General features: G+C 42.2%; 14 non-coding genes across 14 annotated transcripts; 1 reads left to right on the plus strand and 13 right to left on the minus strand.

Annotated features, from left to right (window-relative positions):
• Nucleotides 1–261: 261 nt before the first annotated feature.
• Nucleotides 262–333, minus strand: TRNAD-GUC (transfer RNA aspartic acid (anticodon GUC)). Its single transcript has one exon. It is a non-coding gene; the product is annotated as a tRNA-Asp (tRNA).
• A 1,082-nt stretch (nt 334–1,415) lies between these two features.
• Nucleotides 1,416–1,487, minus strand: TRNAD-GUC (transfer RNA aspartic acid (anticodon GUC)). The gene has a single exon. It is a non-coding gene; the product is annotated as a tRNA-Asp (tRNA).
• Nucleotides 1,488–2,557: 1,070 nt separating this feature from the next.
• Nucleotides 2,558–2,629, minus strand: TRNAD-GUC (transfer RNA aspartic acid (anticodon GUC)). The gene has a single exon. It is a non-coding gene; the product is annotated as a tRNA-Asp (tRNA).
• Nucleotides 2,630–3,711: 1,082 nt separating this feature from the next.
• Nucleotides 3,712–3,783, minus strand: TRNAD-GUC (transfer RNA aspartic acid (anticodon GUC)). Its single transcript has one exon. It is a non-coding gene; the product is annotated as a tRNA-Asp (tRNA).
• A 1,082-nt stretch (nt 3,784–4,865) lies between these two features.
• Nucleotides 4,866–4,937, minus strand: TRNAD-GUC (transfer RNA aspartic acid (anticodon GUC)). The gene has a single exon. It is a non-coding gene; the product is annotated as a tRNA-Asp (tRNA).
• A 1,082-nt stretch (nt 4,938–6,019) lies between these two features.
• TRNAD-GUC (transfer RNA aspartic acid (anticodon GUC)) lies at nt 6,020–6,091 on the minus strand. Its single transcript has one exon. It is a non-coding gene; the product is annotated as a tRNA-Asp (tRNA).
• A 1,082-nt stretch (nt 6,092–7,173) lies between these two features.
• TRNAD-GUC (transfer RNA aspartic acid (anticodon GUC)) lies at nt 7,174–7,245 on the minus strand. The gene has a single exon. It is a non-coding gene; the product is annotated as a tRNA-Asp (tRNA).
• Nucleotides 7,246–8,327: 1,082 nt separating this feature from the next.
• Nucleotides 8,328–8,399, minus strand: TRNAD-GUC (transfer RNA aspartic acid (anticodon GUC)). The gene has a single exon. It is a non-coding gene; the product is annotated as a tRNA-Asp (tRNA).
• Nucleotides 8,400–9,481: 1,082 nt separating this feature from the next.
• On the minus strand, nt 9,482–9,553 carry TRNAD-GUC (transfer RNA aspartic acid (anticodon GUC)). The gene has a single exon. It is a non-coding gene; the product is annotated as a tRNA-Asp (tRNA).
• Nucleotides 9,554–10,635: 1,082 nt separating this feature from the next.
• TRNAD-GUC (transfer RNA aspartic acid (anticodon GUC)) lies at nt 10,636–10,707 on the minus strand. The gene has a single exon. It is a non-coding gene; the product is annotated as a tRNA-Asp (tRNA).
• Nucleotides 10,708–11,789: 1,082 nt separating this feature from the next.
• Nucleotides 11,790–11,861, minus strand: TRNAD-GUC (transfer RNA aspartic acid (anticodon GUC)). Its single transcript has one exon. It is a non-coding gene; the product is annotated as a tRNA-Asp (tRNA).
• A 1,082-nt stretch (nt 11,862–12,943) lies between these two features.
• Nucleotides 12,944–13,015, minus strand: TRNAD-GUC (transfer RNA aspartic acid (anticodon GUC)). The gene has a single exon. It is a non-coding gene; the product is annotated as a tRNA-Asp (tRNA).
• A 1,410-nt stretch (nt 13,016–14,425) lies between these two features.
• TRNAD-GUC (transfer RNA aspartic acid (anticodon GUC)) lies at nt 14,426–14,497 on the minus strand. Its single transcript has one exon. It is a non-coding gene; the product is annotated as a tRNA-Asp (tRNA).
• Nucleotides 14,498–15,201: 704 nt separating this feature from the next.
• Nucleotides 15,202–15,275, plus strand: TRNAT-AGU (transfer RNA threonine (anticodon AGU)). The gene has a single exon. It is a non-coding gene; the product is annotated as a tRNA-Thr (tRNA).
• Nucleotides 15,276–17,260: the final 1,985 nt, after the last annotated feature.

Genomic DNA, 17,260 nt, shown 5'->3' on the forward strand with positions numbered 1-17,260 from the left:
GGCATATGAAAGGGGAGATTCCAATCTTTCATATGACAGTAGAATCACAGTTCTAGCTGTGACAGAGCCTGAGATATAGCCAGTTGAATACAGAATTGGGAATGAAAGCTGTATACTATAAGATCACACTGTGTTGCTGGACAGGGAAGGGTGCAGAAGCTGATTGGACAGCGTCATACAGAAAACATTACACCGCCCAAAGTGAAAAGAAAGAGTCTTGTTTTATAATTCTGGTTATTGATGTGTCTAAAAGTGACAATTCTCCCCGTCGGGGAATCGAACCCCGGTCTCCCGCGTGACAGGCGGGGATACTCTCCACTATACTAACGAGGACCTGCTGATACCACGGCTGTGTGAGTTGCGTGGAGCAGGCCTAGCGGCGGCGCATGTGTGGCCTGAGTGCATTGTGTAAATGGCATATATGTGGAATGGGTCTGTATGGCGTGTCCGATGCCGAGAGTGGTCTTTGTTTTGGTAACTATGCTATGCCCCCACATCCCTGTGCTCGTTATTCACTATTAATCTGACACCACTGAGACCATTCAACAACTCTAATACAGATTAGTGTGCCCCCCTATGATAGGAAAATGAATAAATATGGCAATGACATATTGTCTTCTCTTTATGTGGTAATAACTTTGGAATTCTTTTATTTATCCAAGCATTCTGAGATTGTTTTCTTGTGACACATTGTACTTTATGTAAGTGGTAAAATGTGGTCGATACAATCCGAATCGTAGAGAAAATTGTAGAGAAAATTAGCATTTTTCTAAATGTATCTGCTTGTAAGACAGATAATAATCCTGGTACTGCAATTTCGTCCTATTTAAATAGGCTCTGTCACTTGTACTTCCCTATCTCCTAGCTAATTTGATAGGCGCTGTCACACTGATAATACTAGTGAAAATTGTGTCCCAAAACGTTTATTATTTCAAAAGTTATGAGCTTTTTTCTAAATATGTAAATGAGAATTTATAAGACAACTGGGAGGTAACAGCAGCGATTCTCCTGAGGTGGGGCTTCCTCCCAGCCTCTGACTCTGTCCTATCAGCAGGATGCTGTTTCACAGCATTAGGAGACAGTCTAGAGGGAAGGGGGATCCATTCAAACAGCCATATCTCGGGCTGTGGACGACCTAGAACCGCGGTTCTGGTGGCATATGAAAGGGGAGATTCCAATCTTTCATATGACAGTAGAATCACAGTTCTAGCTGTGACAGAGCCTGAGATATAGCCAGTTGAATACAGAATTGGGAATGAAAGCTGTATACTATAAGATCACACTGTGTTGCTGGACAGGGAAGGGTGCAGAAGCTGATTGGACAGCGTCATACAGAAAACATTACACCGCCCAAAGTGAAAAGAAAGAGTCTTGTTTTATAATTCTGGTTATTGATGTGTCTAAAAGTGACAATTCTCCCCGTCGGGGAATCGAACCCCGGTCTCCCGCGTGACAGGCGGGGATACTCTCCACTATACTAACGAGGACCTGCTGATACCACGGCTGTGTGAGTTGCGTGGAGCAGGCCTTGCGGCGGCGCATGTGTGGCCTGAGTGCATTGTGTAAATGGCATATATGTGGAATGGGTCTGTATGGCGTGTCCGATGCCGAGAGTGGTCTTTGTTTTGGTAACTATGCTATGCCCCCACATCCCTGTGCTCGTTATTCACTATTAATCTGACACCACTGAGACCATTCAACAACTCTAATACAGATTAGTGTGCCCCCCTATGATAGGAAAATGAATAAATATGGCAATGACATATTGTCTTCTCTTTATGTGGTAATAACTTTGGAATTCTTTTATTTATCCAAGCATTCTGAGATTGTTTTCTTGTGACACATTGTACTTTATGTAAGTGGTAAAATGTGGTCGATACAATCCGAATCGTAGAGAAAATTAGCATTTTTCTAAATGTATCTGCTTGTAAGACAGATAATAATCCTGGTACTGCAATTTCGTCCTATTTAAATAGGCTCTGTCACTTGTACTTCCCTATCTCCTAGCTAATTTGATAGGCGCTGTCACACTGATAATACTAGTGAAAATTGTGTCCCAAAACGTTTATTATTTCAAAAGTTATGAGCTTTTTTCTAAATATGTAAATGAGAATTTATAAGACAACTGGGAGGTAACAGCAGCGATTCTCCTGAGGTGGGGCTTCCTCCCAGCCTCTGACTCTGTCCTATCAGCAGGATGCTGTTTCACAGCATTAGGAGACAGTCTAGAGGGAAGGGGGATCCATTCAAACAGCCATATCTCGGGCTGTGGACGACCTAGAACCGCGGTTCTGGTGGCATATGAAAGGGGAGATTCCAATCTTTCATATGACAGTAGAATCACAGTTCTAGCTGTGACAGAGCCTGAGATATAGCCAGTTGAATACAGAATTGGGAATGAAAGCTGTATACTATAAGATCACACTGTGTTGCTGGACAGGGAAGGGTGCAGAAGCTGATTGGACAGCGTCATACAGAAAACATTACACCGCCCAAAGTGAAAAGAAAGAGTCTTGTTTTATAATTCTGGTTATTGATGTGTCTAAAAGTGACAATTCTCCCCGTCGGGGAATCGAACCCCGGTCTCCCGCGTGACAGGCGGGGATACTCTCCACTATACTAACGAGGACCTGCTGATACCACGGCTGTGTGAGTTGCGTGGAGCAGGCCTAGCGGCGGCGCATGTGTGGCCTGAGTGCATTGTGTAAATGGCATATATGTGGAATGGGTCTGTATGGCGTGTCCGATGCCGAGAGTGGTCTTTGTTTTGGTAACTATGCTATGCCCCCACATCCCTGTGCTCGTTATTCACTATTAATCTGACACCACTGAGACCATTCAACAACTCTAATACAGATTAGTGTGCCCCCCTATGATAGGAAAATGAATAAATATGGCAATGACATATTGTCTTCTCTTTATGTGGTAATAACTTTGGAATTCTTTTATTTATCCAAGCATTCTGAGATTGTTTTCTTGTGACACATTGTACTTTATGTAAGTGGTAAAATGTGGTCGATACAATCCGAATCGTAGAGAAAATTGTAGAGAAAATTAGCATTTTTCTAAATGTATCTGCTTGTAAGACAGATAATAATCCTGGTACTGCAATTTCGTCCTATTTAAAGAGGCTCTGTCACTTGTACTTCCCTATCTCCTAGCTAATTTGATAGGCGCTGTCACACTGATAATACTAGTGAAAATTGTGTCCCAAAACGTTTATTATTTCAAAAGTTATGAGCTTTTTTCTAAATATGTAAATGAGAATTTATAAGACAACTGGGAGGTAACAGCAGCGATTCTCCTGAGGTGGGGCTTCCTCCCAGCCTCTGACTCTGTCCTATCAGCAGGATGCTGTTTCACAGCATTAGGAGACAGTCTAGAGGGAAGGGGGATCCATTCAAACAGCCATATCTCGGGCTGTGGACGACCTAGAACCGCGGTTCTGGTGGCATATGAAAGGGGAGATTCCAATCTTTCATATGACAGTAGAATCACAGTTCTAGCTGTGACAGAGCCTGAGATATAGCCAGTTGAATACAGAATTGGGAATGAAAGCTGTATACTATAAGATCACACTGTGTTGCTGGACAGGGAAGGGTGCAGAAGCTGATTGGACAGCGTCATACAGAAAACATTACACCGCCCAAAGTGAAAAGAAAGAGTCTTGTTTTATAATTCTGGTTATTGATGTGTCTAAAAGTGACTATTCTCCCCGTCGGGGAATCGAACCCCGGTCTCCCGCGTGACAGGCGGGGATACTCTCCACTATACTAACGAGGACCTGCTGATACCACAGCTGTGTGAGTTGCGTGGAGCAGGCCTAGCGGCGGCGCATGTGTGGCCTGAGTGCATTGTGTAAATGGCATATATGTGGAATGGGTCTGTATGGCGTGTCCGATGCCGAGAGTGGTCTTTGTTTTGGTAACTATGCTATGCCCCCACATCCCTGTGCTCGTTATTCACTATTAATCTGACACCACTGAGACCATTCAACAACTCTAATACAGATTAGTGTGCCCCCCTATGATAGGAAAATGAATAAATATGGCAATGACATATTGTCTTCTCTTTATGTGGTAATAACTTTGGAATTCTTTTATTTATCCAAGCATTCTGAGATTGTTTTCTTGTGACACATTGTACTTTATGTAAGTGGTAAAATGTGGTCGATACAATCCGAATCGTAGAGAAAATTGTAGAGAAAATTAGCATTTTTCTAAATGTATCTGCTTGTAAGACAGATAATAATCCTGGTACTGCAATTTCGTCCTATTTAAATAGGCTCTGTCACTTGTACTTCCCTATCTCCTAGCTAATTTGATAGGCGCTGTCACACTGATAATACTAGTGAAAATTGTGTCCCAAAACGTTTATTATTTCAAAAGTTATGAGCTTTTTTCTAAATATGTAAATGAGGATTTATAAGACAACTGGGAGGTAACAGCAGCGATTCTCCTGAGGTGGGGCTTCCTCCCAGCCTCTGACTCTGTCCTATCAGCAGGATGCTGTTTCACAGCATTAGGAGACAGTCTAGAGGGAAGGGGGATCCATTCAAACAGCCATATCTCGGGCTGTGGACGACCTAGAACTGCGGTTCTGGTGGCATATGAAAGGGGAGATTCCAATCTTTCATATGACAGTAGAATCACAGTTCTAGCTGTGACAAAGCCTGAGATATAGCCAGTTGAATACAGAATTGGGAATGAAAGCTGTATACTATAAGATCACACTGTGTTGCTGGACAGGGAAGGGTGCAGAAGCTGATTGGACAGCGTCATACAGAAAACATTACACCGCCCAAAGTGAAAAGAAAGAGTCTTGTTTTATAATTCTGGTTATTGATGTGTCTAAAAGTGACAATTCTCCCCGTCGGGGAATCGAACCCCGGTCTCCCGCGTGACAGGCGGGGATACTCTCCACTATACTAACGAGGACCTGCTGATACCACGGCTGTGTGAGTTGCGTGGAGCAGGCCTAGCGGCGGCGCATGTGTGGCCTGAGTGCATTGTGTAAATGGCATATATGTGGAATGGGTCTGTATGGCGTGTCCGATGCCGAGAGTGGTCTTTGTTTTGGTAACTATGCTATGCCCCCACATCCCTGTGCTCGTTATTCACTATTAATCTGACACCACTGAGACCATTCAACAACTCTAATACAGATTAGTGTGCCCCCCTATGATAGGAAAATGAATAAATATGGCAATGACATATTGTCTTCTCTTTATGTGGTAATAACTTTGGAATTCTTTTATTTATCCAAGCATTCTGAGATTGTTTTCTTGTGACACATTGTACTTTATGTAAGTGGTAAAATGTGGTCGATACAATCCGAATCGTAGAGAAAATTGTAGAGAAAATTAGCATTTTTCTAAATGTATCTGCTTGTAAGACAGATAATAATCCTGGTACTGCAATTTCGTCCTATTTAAAGAGGCTCTGTCACTTGTACTTCCCTATCTCCTAGCTAATTTGATAGGCGCTGTCACACTGATAATACTAGTGAAAATTGTGTCCCAAAACGTTTATTATTTCAAAAGTTATGAGCTTTTTTCTAAATATGTAAATGAGAATTTATAAGACAACTGGGAGGTAACAGCAGCGATTCTCCTGAGGTGGGTCTTCCTCCCAGCCTCTGACTCTGTCCTATCAGCAGGATGCTGTTTCACAGCATTAGGAGACAGTCTAGAGGGAAGGGGGATCCATTCAAACAGCCATATCTCGGGCTGTGGACGACCTAGAACCGCGGTTCTGGTGGCATATGAAAGGGGAGATTCCAATCTTTCATATGACAGTAGAATCACAGTTCTAGCTGTGACAGAGCCTGAGATATAGCCAGTTGAATACAGAATTGGGAATGAAAGCTGTATACTATAAGATCACACTGTGTTGCTGGACAGGGAAGGGTGCAGAAGCTGATTGGACAGCGTCATACAGAAAACATTACACCGCCCAAAGTGAAAAGAAAGAGTCTTGTTTTATAATTCTGGTTATTGATGTGTCTAAAAGTGACAATTCTCCCCGTCGGGGAATCGAACCCCGGTCTCCCGCGTGACAGGCGGGGATACTCTCCACTATACTAACGAGGACCTGCTGATACCACGGCTGTGTGAGTTGCGTGGAGCAGGCCTAGCGGCGGCGCATGTGTGGCCTGAGTGCATTGTGTAAATGGCATATATGTGGAATGGGTCTGTATGGCGTGTCCGATGCCGAGAGTGGTCTTTGTTTTGGTAACTATGCTATGCCCCCACATCCCTGTGCTCGTTATTCACTATTAATCTGACACCACTGAGACCATTCAACAACTCTAATACAGATTAGTGTGCCCCCCTATGATAGGAAAATGAATAAATATGGCAATGACATATTGTCTTCTCTTTATGTGGTAATAACTTTGGAATTCTTTTATTTATCCAAGCATTCTGAGATTGTTTTCTTGTGACACATTGTACTTTATGTAAGTGGTAAAATGTGGTCGATACAATCCGAATCGTAGAGAAAATTGTAGAGAAAATTAGCATTTTTCTAAATGTATCTGCTTGTAAGACAGATAATAATCCTGGTACTGCAATTTCGTCCTATTTAAAGAGGCTCTGTCACTTGTACTTCCCTATCTCCTAGCTAATTTGATAGGCGCTGTCACACTGATAATACTAGTGAAAATTGTGTCCCAAAACGTTTATTATTTCAAAAGTTATGAGCTTTTTTCTAAATATGTAAATGAGAATTTATAAGACAACTGGGAGGTAACAGCAGCGATTCTCCTGAGGTGGGGCTTCCTCCCAGCCTCTGACTCTGTCCTATCAGCAGGATGCTGTTTCACAGCATTAGGAGACAGTCTAGAGGGAAGGGGGATCCATTCAAACAGCCATATCTCGGGCTGTGGACGACCTAGAACCGCGGTTCTGGTGGCATATGAAAGGGGAGATTCCAATCTTTCATATGACAGTAGAATCACAGTTGTAGCTGTGACAGAGCCTGAGATATAGCCAGTTGAATACAGAATTGGGAATGAAAGCTGTATACTATAAGATCACACTGTGTTGCTGGACAGGGAAGGGTGCAGAAGCTGATTGGACAGCGTCATACAGAAAACATTACACCGCCCAAAGTCAAAAGAAAGAGTCTTGTTTTATAATTCTGGTTATTGATGTGTCTAAAAGTGACAATTCTCCCCGTCGGGGAATCGAACCCCGGTCTCCCGCGTGACAGGCGGGGATACTCTCCACTATACTAACGAGGACCTGCTGATACCACGGCTGTGTGAGTTGCGTGGAGCAGGCCTAGCGGCGGCGCATGTGTGGCCTGAGTGCATTGTGTAAATGGCATATATGTGGAATGGGTCTGTATGGCGTGTCCGATGCCGAGAGTGGTCTTTGTTTTGGTAACTATGCTATGCCCCCACATCCCTGTGCTCGTTATTCACTATTAATCTGACACCACTGAGACCATTCAACAACTCTAATACAGATTAGTGTGCCCCCCTATGATAGGAAAATGAATAAATATGGCAATGACATATTGTCTTCTCTTTATGTGGTAATAACTTTGGAATTCTTTTATTTATCCAAGCATTCTGAGATTGTTTTCTTGTGACACATTGTACTTTATGTAAGTGGTAAAATGTGGTCGATACAATCCGAATCGTAGAGAAAATTGTAGAGAAAATTAGCATTTTTCTAAATGTATCTGCTTGTAAGACAGATAATAATCCTGGTACTGCAATTTCGTCCTATTTAAATAGGCTCTGTCACTTGTACTTCCCTATCTCCTAGCTAATTTGATAGGCGCTGTCACACTGATAATACTAGTGAAAATTGTGTCCCAAAACGTTTATTATTTCAAAAGTTATGAGCTTTTTTCTAAATATGTAAATGAGAATTTATAAGACAACTGGGAGGTAACAGCAGCGATTCTCCTGAGGTGGGGCTTCCTCCCAGCCTCTGACTCTGTCCTATCAGCAGGATGCTGTTTCACAGCATTAGGAGACAGTCTAGAGGGAAGGGGGATCCATTCAAACAGCCATATCTCGGGCTGTGGACGACCTAGAACCGCGGTTCTGGTGGCATATGAAAGGGGAGATTCCAATCTTTCATATGACAGTAGAATCACAGTTGTAGCTGTGACAGAGCCTGAGATATAGCCAGTTGAATACAGAATTGGGAATGAAAGCTGTATACTATAAGATCACACTGTGTTGCTGGACAGGGAAGGGTGCAGAAGCTGATTGGACAGCGTCATACAGAAAACATTACACCGCCCAAAGTGAAAAGAAAGAGTCTTGTTTTATAATTCTGGTTATTGATGTGTCTAAAAGTGACAATTCTCCCCGTCGGGGAATCGAACCCCGGTCTCCCGCGTGACAGGCGGGGATACTCTCCACTATACTAACGAGGACCTGCTGATACCACGGCTGTGTGAGTTGCGTGGAGCAGGCCTAGCGGCGGCGCATGTGTGGCCTGAGTGCATTGTGTAAATGGCATATATGTGGAATGGGTCTGTATGGCGTGTCCGATGCCGAGAGTGGTCTTTGTTTTGGTAACTATGCTATGCCCCCACATCCCTGTGCTCGTTATTCACTATTAATCTGACACCACTGAGACCATTCAACAACTCTAATACAGATTAGTGTGCCCCCCTATGATAGGAAAATGAATAAATATGGCAATGACATATTGTCTTCTCTTTATGTGGTAATAACTTTGGAATTCTTTTATTTATCCAAGCATTCTGAGATTGTTTTCTTGTGACACATTGTACTTTATGTAAGTGGTAAAATGTGGTCGATACAATCCGAATCGTAGAGAAAATTGTAGAGAAAATTAGCATTTTTCTAAATGTATCTGCTTGTAAGACAGATAATAATCCTGGTACTGCAATTTCGTCCTATTTAAATAGGCTCTGTCACTTGTACTTCCCTATCTCCTAGCTAATTTGATAGGCGCTGTCACACTGATAATACTAGTGAAAATTGTGTCCCAAAACGTTTATTATTTCAAAAGTTATGAGCTTTTTTCTAAATATGTAAATGAGAATTTATAAGACAACTGGGAGGTAACAGCAGCGATTCTCCTGAGGTGGGGCTTCCTCCCAGCCTCTGACTCTGTCCTATCAGCAGGATGCTGTTTCACAGCATTAGGAGACAGTCTAGAGGGAAGGGGGATCCATTCAAACAGCCATATCTCGGGCTGTGGACGACCTAGAACCGCGGTTCTGGTGGCATATGAAAGGGGAGATTCCAATCTTTCATATGACAGTAGAATCACAGTTGTAGCTGTGACAGAGCCTGAGATATAGCCAGTTGAATACAGAATTGGGAATGAAAGCTGTATACTATAAGATCACACTGTGTTGCTGGACAGGGAAGGGTGCAGAAGCTGATTGGACAGCGTCATACAGAAAACATTACACCGCCCAAAGTGAAAAGAAAGAGTCTTGTTTTATAATTCTGGTTATTGATGTGTCTAAAAGTGACAATTCTCCCCGTCGGGGAATCGAACCCCGGTCTCCCGCGTGACAGGCGGGGATACTCTCCACTATACTAACGAGGACCTGCTGATACCACAGCTGTGTGAGTTGCGTGGAGCAGGCCTAGCGGCGGCGCATGTGTGGCCTGAGTGCATTGTGTAAATGGCATATATGTGGAATGGGTCTGTATGGCGTGTCCGATGCCGAGAGTGGTCTTTGTTTTGGTAACTATGCTATGCCCCCACATCCCTGTGCTCGTTATTCACTATTAATCTGACACCACTGAGACCATTCAACAACTCTAATACAGATTAGTGTGCCCCCCTATGATAGGAAAATGAATAAATATGGCAATGACATATTGTCTTCTCTTTATGTGGTAATAACTTTGGAATTCTTTTATTTATCCAAGCATTCTGAGATTGTTTTCTTGTGACACATTGTACTTTATGTAAGTGGTAAAATGTGGTCGATACAATCCGAATCGTAGAGAAAATTGTAGAGAAAATTAGCATTTTTCTAAATGTATCTGCTTGTAAGACAGATAATAATCCTGGTACTGCAATTTCGTCCTATTTAAATAGGCTCTGTCACTTGTACTTCCCTATCTCCTAGCTAATTTGATAGGCGCTGTCACACTGATAATACTAGTGAAAATTGTGTCCCAAAACGTTTATTATTTCAAAAGTTATGAGCTTTTTTCTAAATATGTAAATGAGAATTTATAAGACAACTGGGAGGTAACAGCAGCGATTCTCCTGAGGTGGGGCTTCCTCCCAGCCTCTGACTCTGTCCTATCACCAGGATGCTGTTTCACAGCATTAGGAGACAGTCTAGAGGGAAGGGGGATCCATTCAAACAGCCATATCTCGGGCTGTGGACGACCTAGAACCGCGGTTCTGGTGGCATATGAAAGGGGAGATTCCAATCTTTCATATGACAGTAGAATCACAGTTGTAGCTGTGACAGAGCCTGAGATATAGCCAGTTGAATACAGAATTGGGAATGAAAGCTGTATACTATAAGATCACACTGTGTTGCTGGACAGGGAAGGGTGCAGAAGCTGATTGGACAGCGTCATACAGAAAACATTACACCGCCCAAAGTGAAAAGAAAGAGTCTTGTTTTATAATTCTGGTTATTGATGTGTCTAAAAGTGACAATTCTCCCCGTCGGGGAATCGAACCCCGGTCTCCCGCGTGACAGGCGGGGATACTCTCCACTATACTAACGAGGACCTGCTGATACCACGGCTGTGTGAGTTGCGTGGAGCAGGCCTAGCGGCGGCGCATGTGTGGCCTGAGTGCATTGTGTAAATGGCATATATGTGGAATGGGTCTGTATGGCGTGTCCGATGCCGAGAGTGGTCTTTGTTTTGGTAACTATGCTATGCCCCCACATCCCTGTGCTCGTTATTCACTATTAATCTGACACCACTGAGACCATTCAACAACTCTAATACAGATTAGTGTGCCCCCCTATGATAGGAAAATGAATAAATATGGCAATGACATATTGTCTTCTCTTTATGTGGTAATAACTTTGGAATTCTTTTATTTATCCAAGCATTCTGAGATTGTTTTCTTGTGACACATTGTACTTTATGTAAGTGGTAAAATGTGGTCGATACAATCCGAATCGTAGAGAAAATTGTAGAGAAAATTAGCATTTTTCTAAATGTATCTGCTTGTAAGACAGATAATAATCCTGGTACTGCAATTTCGTCCTATTTAAATAGGCTCTGTCACTTGTACTTCCCTATCTCCTAGCTAATTTGATAGGCGCTGTCACACTGATAATACTAGTGAAAATTGTGTCCCAAAACGTTTATTATTTCAAAAGTTATGAGCTTTTTTCTAAATATGTAAATGAGAATTTATAAGACAACTGGGAGGTAACAGCAGCGATTCTCCTGAGGTGGGGCTTCCTCCCAGCCTCTGACTCTGTCCTATCAGCAGGATGCTGTTTCACAGCATTAGGAGACAGTCTAGAGGGAAGGGGGATCCATTCAAACAGCCATATCTCGGGCTGTGGACGACCTAGAACCGCGGTTCTGGTGGCATATGAAAGGGGAGATTCCAATCTTTCATATGACAGTAGAATCACAGTTGTAGCTGTGACAGAGCCTGAGATATAGCCAGTTGAATACAGAATTGGGAATGAAAGCTGTATACTATAAGATCACACTGTGTTGCTGGACAGGGAAGGGTGCAGAAGCTGATTGGACAGCGTCATACAGAAAACATTACACCGCCCAAAGTGAAAAGAAAGAGTCTTGTTTTATAATTCTGGTTATTGATGTGTCTAAAAGTGACAATTCTCCCCGTCGGGGAATCGAACCCCGGTCTCCCGCGTGACAGGCGGGGATACTCTCCACTATACTAACGAGGACCTGCTGATACCACAGCTGTGTGAGTTGCGTGGAGCAGGCCTAGCGGCGGCGCATGTGTGGCCTGAGTGCATTGTGTAAATGGCATATATGTGGAATGGGTCTGTATGGCGTGTCCGATGCCGAGAGTGGTCTTTGTTTTGGTAACTATGCTATGCCCCCACATCCCTGTGCTCGTTATTCACTATTAATCTGACACCACTGAGACCATTCAACAACTCTAATACAGATTAGTGTGCCCCCCTATGATAGGAAAATGAATAAATATGGCAATGACATATTGTCTTCTCTTTATGTGGTAATAACTTTGGAATTCTTTTATTTATCCAAGCATTCTGAGATTGTTTTCTTGTGACACATTGTACTTTATGTAAGTGGTAAAATGTGGTCGATACAATCCGAATCGTAGAGAAAATTGTAGAGAAAATTAGCATTTTTCTAAATGTATCTGCTTGTAAGACAGATAATAATCCTGGTACTGCAATTTCGTCCTATTTAAATAGGCTCTGTCACTTGTACTTCCCTATCTCCTAGCTAATTTGATAGGCGCTGTCACACTGATAATACTAGTGAAAATTGTGTCCCAAAACGTTTATTATTTCAAAAGTTATGAGCTTTTTTCTAAATATGTAAATGAGAATTTATAAGACAACTGGGAGGTAACAGCAGCGATTCTCCTGAGGTGGGGCTTCCTCCCAGCCTCTGACTCTGTCCTATCACCAGGATGCTGTTTCACAGCATTAGGAGACAGTCTAGAGGGAAGGGGGATCCATTCAAACAGCCATATCTCGGGCTGTGGACGACCTAGAACCGCGGTTCTGGTGGCATATGAAAGGGGAGATTCCAATCTTTCATATGACAGTAGAATCACAGTTGTAGCTGTGACAGAGCCTGAGATATAGCCAGTTGAATACAGAATTGGGAATGAAAGCTGTATACTATAAGATCACACTGTGTTGCTGGACAGGGAAGGGTGCAGAAGCTGATTGGACAGCGTCATACAGAAAACATTACACCGCCCAAAGTGAAAAGAAAGAGTCTTGTTTTATAATTCTGGTTATTGATGTGTCTAAAAGTGACAATTCTCCCCGTCGGGGAATCGAACCCCGGTCTCCCGCGTGACAGGCGGGGATACTCTCCACTATACTAACGAGGACCTGCTGATACCACAGCTGTGTGAGTTGCGTGGAGCAGGCCTAGCGGCGGCGCATGTGTGGCCTGAGTGCATTGTGTAAATGGCATATATGTGGAATGGGTCTGTATGGCGTGTCCGATGCCGAGAGTGGTCTTTGTTTTGGTAACTATGCTATGCCCCCACATCCCTGTGCTCGTTATTCACTATTAATCTGACACCACTGAGACCATTCAACAACTCTAATACAGATTAGTGTGCCCCCCTATGATAGGAAAATGAATAAATATGGCAATGACATATTGTCTTCTCTTTATGTGGTAATAACTTTGGAATTCTTTTATTTATCCAAGCATTCTGAGATTGTTTTCTTGTGACACATTGTACTTTATGTAAGTGGTAAAATGTGGTCGATACAATCCGAATCGTAGAGAAAATTGTAGAGAAAATTAGCATTTTTCTAAATGTATCTGCTTGTAAGACAGATAATAATCCTGGTACTGCAATTTCGTCCTATTTAAATAGGCTCTGTCACTTGTACTTCCCTATCTCCTAGCTAATTTGATAGGCGCTGTCACACTGATAATACTAGTGAAAATTGTGTCCCAAAACGTTTATTATTTCAAAAGTTATGAGCTTTTTTCTAAATATGTAAATGAGAATTTATAAGACAACTGGGAGGTAACAGCAGCGATTCTCCTGAGGTGGGGCTTCCTCCCAGCCTCTGACTCTGTCCTATCACCAGGATGCTGTTTCACAGCATTAGGAGACAGTCTAGAGGGAAGGGGGATCCATTCAAACAGCCATATCTCGGGCTGTGGACGACCTAGAACCGCGTTTCTGGTGGCATATGAAAGGGGAGATTCCAATCTTTCATATGACAGTAGAATCACAGTTCTAGCTGTGACAGAGCCTGAGATATAGCCAGTTGAATACAGAATTGGGAATGAAAGCTGTATACTATAAGATCACACTGTGTTGCTGGACAGGGAAGGGTGCAGAAGCTGATTGGACAGCAGCGATTCTCCTGAAGGGGGGCTTCCTCCCAGCCTCTGACTCTGTCCTATCAGCAGGATGCTGTTTCACAGCATTAGGAGACAGTCTAGAGGGAAGGGGGATCCATTCAAACAGCCATATCTCGGGCTGTGGACGACCTAGAACCGCGGTTCTGGTGGCATATGAAAGGGGAGATTCCAATCTTTCATATGACAGTAGAATCACAGTTCTACCTGTGACAGAGCCTGAGATATAGCCAGTTGAATACAGAATTGGGAATGAAAGCTGTATACTATAAGATCACACTGTGTTGCTGGACAGGGAAGGGTGCAGAAGCTGATTGGACAGCGTCATACAGAAAACATTACACCGCCCAAAGTGAAAAGAAAGAGTCTTGTTTTATAATTCTGGTTATTGATGTGTCTAAAAGTGACAATTCTCCCCGTCGGGGAATCGAACCCCGGTCTCCCGCGTGACAGGCGGGGATACTCTCCACTATACTAACGAGGACCTGCTGATACCACGGCTGTGTGAGTTGCGTGGAGCAGGCCTAGCGGCGGCGCATGTGTGGCCTGAGTGCATTGTGTAAATGGCATATATGTGGAATGGGTCTGTTAGGCTAGTCTGTTAGCCTATTAGGCTAGTTAGGAAATTGGGAATTGATAAACTGGTGACAGAGTCCATTTAAGGGACTATATACAGGAGTATGTAACAGAAAATTGTATTATAATTGACAGCAAGCAGAGATTTACTAAGGGCAGAAGTTGTCCAACCAACCTGATTTGTATTTATCAAGAGAAAAATAAAAGTCTGGACAAATGGGATGCTGTAGTTATAGTGATTTATACTCTAAATATTGCTCGCTTTTCAGAGTTGTAAGCCAGGGGCACAGCTGGAACCACTATTATTAATGTAATTAATCAGTGACAAAGAGGATGGAATTAAAATAACTCTTTCTATATGTGACAAACTTTAATATGTTTCTGGAAGTTCTCTTCTTAAAATAGAACGTTGTGAACAGGACTTGATCATGTGCAGGGAGACCCCATTGGATTTCAAATCCAACGCCTTAACCACTCGGCCATCACAACTTATGTACCCTGTCTGTTAAGACTTCTGGCAACTACACCTAAGGGGCTAGCCTAAAATATGAGATCAGTCTTTTGCTCTGAACTGAGCTGTGTGGTAGGACACCGTGAGAAGAAAAGTGCTTTGGTGCTGTGGCTTAGTTGGTTAAAGCGCCTGTCTAGTAAACAGGAGATCCTGAGTTCAAATCTCAGCAGTGCCTTGCTATTTGTTGCTTTAGTTTATTCACTTGTTTATTATTTAAGTTTACATAACTAAAGTATATGATGAATCAAATTCTTTATAGGCGATTAAAAATCTATCGGGTTTTTCATTGGTGACAGAGACCCCATGAATGTCATTGAGTTTTCTATAAGTAGTAAGTTCAATACAAAATAATTATAGACCAGTAAGCTTAACATCCATTGTGGGAAAAACTTTTGAAGAGCTCTTAAAGGGACTCTGTTACCAGTTTATCAGGTCCCTAACTCCTAACTAGTCTAATAGGTGCTTTGCTGCTGATAACTACAGGGTGATTTGTAGTAAAAAAAATGTTTATTATTTGCAAAGTTATGAGCATTTTCTAAATATGTAATTTAGCCTTTATTAGACATCTGGGAGGTAACAGCAGCAATTCTCCTGAGGTGGAGCTGACTCTCAGCATCTGATGCTGTCCTATCAGCATGAAGCTGCTTCACACACATTGTGAAACTCAAGCTACAGGGAAGGGGGATCAATTCAAACAGCCATATCTCGGGCTGTGGGCCACCTAAACAGCAGATTTGGTGGCATTTGAAAGACTGGATTCTACTCTTTCATATGACACCAAAATCACAGTTCTAGCTGTGACAGAACCGAAGATATCACCTGTTGAAAACACAGTCAGGAATGGACGCAGTGTACTATATGATCACACTGTGTTGCTGGACAGGGAAGGGGGAGAAGTTGTATGCTGATTCGACAGCGTCATACAGAAAACATTAGCTGCCCAGAGTAAAAAGGAGTCATCTCCTATTTGGCTATTAGAGCTACATTAGTATATATAAATAAATGCTCACAACTTTGCAAATAAACGTTTTTAAAACAAAAAACAACAAATCACACTGTAGTTATCAGCATCAGAGCGCCTATTAGGCTAGTTAGGAAATTGGGAATTGATAAACTGGTGACAGAGTCCATTTAAGGGACTATATACAGGAGTATGTAACAGAAAATAGTATTATAATTGACAGCAAACAGAGATTTACTAAGGGCAGAAGTTGTCCAACCAACCTGATTTGTATTTATCAAGAGAAAAATAAAAGTCTGGACAAATGGGATGCTGTAGTTATAGTGATTTATACTCTAAATATTGCTCGCTTTTCAGAGTTGTAAGCCAGGGGCACAGCTGGAACCACTATTATTAATGGAATTAATCAGTGACAAAGAGGATGGAATTAAAATAACTCTTTCTATATGTGACAAACTTTAATATGTTTCTGGAAGTTCTCTTCTTAAAATAGAACGTTGTGAACAGGACTTGATCATGTGCAGGGAGACCCCATTGGATTTCAAATCCAACGCCTTAACCACTCGGCCATCACAACTTATGTACCCTGTCTGTTAAGACTTCTGGCAACTACACCTAAGGGGCTAGCCTAAAATATGAGATCAGTCTTTTGCTCTGAACTGAGCTGTGTGGTAGGACACCGTGAGAAGAAAATTGCTTTGGTGCAGTGGCTTAGTTGGTTAAATCGCCTGTCTAGTAAACAGGAGATCCTGAGTTCAAATCTCAGCAGTGCCTTGCTATTTGTTGCTTTAGTTTATTCACTTGTTTATTATTTAAGTTTACATAACTAAAGTATATGATGAATCAAATTCTTTATAGGCGATTCAAAATCTATCTGGTTTTTCATTGGTGACAGAGACCCCATGAATGTCATTGAGTTTTCTATAAGTAGTAAGTTCAATACAAAGTAATTATAGACCAGTAAGCTTAACATCCATTGTGGGAAAAACTTTTGAAGAGCTCTTAAAGGGACTCTGTTACCAGTTTATCAGGTCCCTAACTCCTAACTAGTCTAATAGGTGCTTTGCTGCTGATAACTACAGGGTGATTTGTAGTAAAAAAATGTTTATTATTTGCAAAGTTATGAGCATTTTCTAAATATGTAATTTAGCCTTTATTAGACATCTGGGAGGTAACAGCAGCAATTCTCCTGAGGTGGA

This window comes from Rhinoderma darwinii (genome assembly GCF_050947455.1).
Source record: "Rhinoderma darwinii isolate aRhiDar2 chromosome 3 unlocalized genomic scaffold, aRhiDar2.hap1 SUPER_3_unloc_13, whole genome shotgun sequence".
Taxonomy (NCBI): Eukaryota; Metazoa; Chordata; class Amphibia; order Anura; family Rhinodermatidae; genus Rhinoderma; species Rhinoderma darwinii.